Raw genomic sequence first — 6000 nt, forward strand, 5'->3', positions numbered from 1 at the left:
CCGGTCACTTTGCATCGCCCCGCTGGAGGTGGTGCCAGACGCATTTCCGGTCCGCGCGGACGCAAACCGTCGCTCAGCGTCCGTTTGCGTCGCGCCTCGCTGGAGATGCCCTAAATTCAAAACTAATTAAGGTGATATTGTACCTGCACCGACAGTATTTTGTGGAGCAAATGTGCTCAATACTGATATTTTTTTTTGTTCCTGACATGTTTTCCACGACCATACGATGTCTGACGTTTTGTAGATGTTTGAAAATTCTAGGCTCTGTTTTTTCATGTTGTCCTTCAACGAGCATGACAGCATGCTATGGCAAAGCGTCCATCCCTTTAGGCAGGCTTAGCGAAGAGATTCTCTAATTTCTGTGGTAGGTATATTTTATAGCGAACTGCGTTTGAGTACAAATAACACTTCTCTCCCTATCAGTTTTCTCCTTTTCTTTCAAAACTAGCTTAGTGGCCCTCGCAAATGCGAGAGCATTGCCTATTACCACATAAATGTATCAAAACATACAAAATCACAACTGTATCTATCATATTATATATTAGGATCACGATAAGACTGAAAAAGAGAGATGTGCTAGATGTAATATAATGGATACAGGTGCCAATAAAACATCAAATCAGCTTCCAATAAAACATAAGGAACCCAGCTGCCAATCTCATGAATCTTATTTTTCTGTAACTATATATACGTAAGTATCACAACAATTATGCCTAGAAAGATCCCAGACATGTTTCTAGTATATTGGATTAGCTTGGTAATATTTAACTATTTTTTCTACTTATAAATTTTAGTTATCTTCGCACATACTTTGGAAATCTCTCATAGCCACCTTCGCTCGTCTCATCTAGCTTGTCATTAAATTTGTTTCCTAGATTCTTGTTATCTCTAATAGTTAATGCTATTTTGAACTGACGTACACTGGTGGAAAAACAGGCTTCCGGGAAGCCCCATAAGTCGCGAAGGTAAAGGAACCGCGACTAATGGGGTCTTTAGTCGCGGTTCGTGTGGCGAACCGCGACCAAAGGCCTGGGCCCAGGGCGCACGGTGGCCAGCTGGTGCACGTGGGGGCTTTAGTCGCGGTTGGCCAGCCCAACCGCGACTAAAGGTGCCCGAAGGCCTTTAGTCGCGGTTGGCCAGGCCAACCGGGACTAAAGCCCCTCCCCTATATATACCCATCCAGCAGCCAACACTTAGCCATTTGGAGCCATTCTCTTCACAAACTTCACAAGTGAGTGTTAGGTTTGCTTTTGGTTCCTCTTATGCACATAAGGTGTTTGATGAAATGCCCCAAGAGCATGAAACAAACATGATATGAAGTGTTGGAGTCACACTTGAGCTTTCTCATTTATTTTTTCCTCCTCGATCGCGGTTAGCAACTTGAACCTTTGATGTGTCATTGATAAAATATGCATGTGTGTGTAGTTCATTGTTTAATTTATATTGTTTGTAGCTAGTTAGTTTAACAAATGCATGATGGTTAATTATATATTTTATATTATAATAATGCAGATGAATCGGCAATGGATGTACGGTAACCGACTCTCCGGCGAGTTCAGTACGGGTTTGAAAGATTTCCTCGTAGTGGCTAATGCGAACAAGCAGGGGGTTTTGTTATCTGTCCATGTGTTAAGTGTAAGAATCGGAAGGGTTACTCTTCCTCAAGAGATGTTCACATGCACCTGCTTCGGCACGGTTTCATGCCAAGCTATAATTGTTGGACCAAGCATGGAGAAAGAGGGGTTATAATGGAAGAAGATGAAGAAGGGGATGATTTCAATGATGAAAGCTATCTTTCTCATTTCGGTGATACTTTCATGGAGGATGCTGAAGGTGAAGGGGAAGGTGAAGAAGAGGCACGTGATGATCCCGTTGATGATCTTGGTCGGACCATTGCTGATGCACGGAGACGCTGCGAAACTGAAAAAGAGAGGGAGAATTTGGATCGCATGTTAGAGGATCACAGGAAGGCGCTGTACCCCGGATGCGACGATGGTCTGAAAAAGCTGGGCTGCACACTCGGATTTGCTGAGATGGAAGGCACAGGCAGGTGTAGCTGACTCGGCATTTGAAAACTTGCTGAAAATGTTGAAGAATATGTTTCCAAAGAATAACGAGTTGCCCGCCACTACGTACGAAGCAAAGAAGGTTGTCTGCCCTCTAGGTTTAGAGGTTCTGAAGATACATGCATGCATCAACGACCGCATCCTCTACCGCGGTGAATACGAGAATTTGAATGAATGCCCGGTATGCACTCGCATTGCGTTATAAGATCGGAGGCGATGACCCTGGTGACGATGTTGAGGGCCAGAAACCCAGGAAGAGGGTTCCCGCCAAGGTGATGTGGTATGCTCCTATAATACCACGGTTGAAACGTCCGTTCAGGAACAAAGAGCATGCCAAGTTGTTGCGATGGCACAAAGAGGACCGTAAGTCGGACGGGGAGTTGAGACACCCCGCAGATGGAACGCAATGGAGAAAGATCGACAGAGAGTTCAAAGATTTTGCAGCTGACGCAAGGAACATAAGATTTGGTCTAAGTACGGATGGCATGAATCCTTTTGGCGAGCAGAGCTCCAGCCATAGCACCTGGCCCGTGACTCTATGCATCTACAACCTTCCTCCTTGGTTGTGCATGAAGCGGAAGTTCATTATGATGCCGGTGCTCATCCAAGGTCCGAAGCAACCCGGCAACGACATCGATGTGTACCTAAGGCCATTAGTTGATGAGCTTTTACAGCTGTGGGGCAGACCTGGTGTCCGTGTGTGGGATGAGCACAAAGAAGAGGAATTTGACCTACGAGCGTTGCTTTTCGTAACCATCAACGATTGGCCTGCTCTTAGTAACCTTTCGGGACTGTCAAATAAGGGATACAATGCATGCACGCACTGCTTACATGAGACTGAAAGTGTACATTTGCCAAATTGTAAGAAGAACGTGTACCTTGGGCATCGTCGATTTCTTCCGAAAGGTCATCCGAGTAAGAAAGAAAGGCAAGCATTACAACGGCAAGGCAGATCACCGGCCGAAGCCTGCGGAACACACTCGGTGCTGAGGTATTTGATATGGTCAAGGGTTTGAAAGTCATCTTTGGAAAGGGTCCTGGCGGACAATCAGTTCCGAAGGGAGCCGACGGGCACGTAGCCATGTGGAAGAAGAAATCTATATTCTGGGAGCTAGAATATTGGAAAGTCCTAGAAGTCCGCTCTGCAATCGACGTGATGCACGTTACGAAGAATATTTGCGTGAACATCCTAAGCTTCTTGGGCGTGTATGGGAAGTCAAATGATACAAAGGAAGCACGGCAGGACCAGCAAAGTTTGAAAGACCCTGATGACAAGCATCCGGAACGGTTTCAAGGTCGTGCCAGCCTACGCTCCGACCAAAGAAGAGAAGGTCATCTTTTTTGAATGCCCGAGCGAGTATGAAGGTCCCGTCAGGATTCTCGTCCAATATAAAGGGAATAATAAACATGGCGGAGAAAAAGTTCCAAAACCTGAAGTCTCACGACCGCCACGTGATTATGACGCAATTGCTTCCGATTGCTTTGAGGGGCTCCTGCCGGAAAATGTTCGAGTAGCCATTGTGAAGCTATGTGCATTCCTCAATGCAATCTCTCGAAGGTAATCAATCCAGAAGTTCTACCACGGTTACAGAACGATGTGATCCAATGTCTTGTCTGTTTCGAGTTGGTGTTCCCGCCATCCTTCTTCAATATTATGACGCACCTCCTGGTTCACCTAGTCGATGAGATTTCCATTCTCGGTCCTGTATTTCTACACAATATGTTCCCCTTCGAGAGGTTCATGGGAGTATTAAAGAAATATGTTCGTAACCGTGCTAGGCCGGAAGGAAGCATCGCCAAGGGCTATGGAAATGAGGAGGTAATTGAGTTTTGTGTTGACTTTGTTCCTGACCTTAAGCCGATTGGTCTTCCTCAATCGCGGCACGAGGGGAGACTAAGTGGAAAAGGCACGATCGGAAGGAAATCAATGATATGTATGGACGGCCATTCTCCGACCGAAGCACACCACACAGTTCCGACCAATTCCAGCTTGGTGGCTCCGTACTTTGAGAAACACAAGAATATTTTACGCTCGGACAACCCCGGGAAGCCTGAATCCTGGATTAGGAAGGCCCACATGGAGACTTTCGGCGGTTGGTTGAGAAAACATTTAATGAGTGACAATAAGGTTGTAGATCAGCTGTACATGTTGGCCAAGACACCATCTTCGACTATAACGACTTTCCAAGGGTACGAGATAAATGGGAATACATTTTACACGATCGCCCAAGATAAAAAGAGCACCAACCAAAACAGTGGTGTCCGCTTTGATGCAGCAACCGAGAATGGGCAAAAGGTCACATATTATGGTTACATAGAGGAGATATGGGAACTTGACTATGGACCCTCCTTTAGGGTCCCTTTGTTCCGGTGCAAATGGTTCAAGCTAACAGGAGGTGGGGTAAAGGTGGACCAGCAATACGGAATGACAATGGTGGATTTCAACAATCTTGGTTACCTTGACGAACCATTCGTCCTAGCGAAAGATGTCGCTCAGGTTTTCTATGTGAAGGACATGAGTAGCAAACCGAGGAAACGGAAAGATAAGAAAACGATCGAGTACATCATGCGATGATCCAAAGCGCCACATTGTTCTTTCAGGGAAAAGAAACATCGTGGGAGTGGAGGACAAGACGGACATGTCGAGAAGATTATAATATGTTTGCTGAAATTCCGCCCTTCAAAGTGAACACCGACCCAAGCATTAAGTTAAATGATGAGGATGCTCCATGGATACGGCACAATCGTAAGCAAGCGGGGACACAAGGGAAGAAATGATGTGTAATAATTTATTATTGTACCAAACTTTGTTGAATGAATCATGTGAATTATATTACCCGTGATGTGTTTAATTGGTGTCCATTTTCGAATGATTCAATTGACTCGAGATAGCACCGATGATACATGAAATTTGGAGTGACTAAGTCATACTCCCGCATACATGAAATTTGGAGTGACTAAGTCATACTCCTGCATATAGGAAATTTGGAGTGACTAAGTCATACTCCTGCATATAGGAAATTTGGAGTGACTAAGTCATACTCCTGCATACATGAAATTTGGAGTGATTTAGTCATACTCCTGCCTAGGCGTATAATATGCATACTCGTAGTCTTCATAGCCGCCGCCGTTGTACCGGTAGTCGTCGCCTTCTAAGTTGCCGGCGTCGTCGTCGCTGCTGTCGTCGCCGTCGTCGGGCGGCGCTCGTGGCTCGAACTGAGGGTAGCGCAGGCGGGGGATATCGCCGGCCGTGATGTAGTCCATGACGCTCTGCAGAGTCCGGCCGTACCACCATAGCCGACGGCCGGCCTCGTGGAAGTTTCCAGGAGGCGGACCGTCCTCCTCATACCGGCGAGCGCCCTCTCACGCCGATTGATGAAGAAGGCGTCCCAAGTATGCTGGTTATCGGGATGCCGGCGGGGATTCATCCGCTGCTCCGGCGTGAGGTCGAGGTAGTAGTGATTCGTGATGGCCGCCCGGCGCGCGGTACCCCGAGGGACGGGAGGGACCGGCACGCCGCCGGCGCTTAGGCTCCGGCCGGCAGGGGACGCGGTAGCCCGGAGGGCAAGGGTAGTTCGAGGCGCAAAGCTCCTCCACCTGCCGGTAGGTTAGAGTGGGTGCGGTGGAAGCCATGAGAGAGTGATGAGAGATTGTAGAGATGTGATGCTGGCCAAGCCGGGCTACCTATATGTAGTGACAAATGGCGGGAAAAATGGGAGCGGGAAGACAGGAGGCGGGAAGAAAGAGGCGGGGAGAAAGTGGCGGGAAGAAATTGGCGGGAAAAAATTTGGCGGGAAGAAAGAGGCCGGAAGAAATTGGCGGGAAACAATTGGCGGGAAGAAATGGCGGGAAGAAATGGCGGGAAGACGAGGAGGGAAGAGGGGTCGGCGGAAAGAGGCGGGAAGAGGGGGCCAACGAACTTTTATGAATTTTT

This window comes from Lolium rigidum, chromosome 1 (genome assembly GCF_022539505.1).
Source record: "Lolium rigidum isolate FL_2022 chromosome 1, APGP_CSIRO_Lrig_0.1, whole genome shotgun sequence".
Classification (NCBI taxonomy): Eukaryota; Viridiplantae; Streptophyta; class Magnoliopsida; order Poales; family Poaceae; genus Lolium; species Lolium rigidum.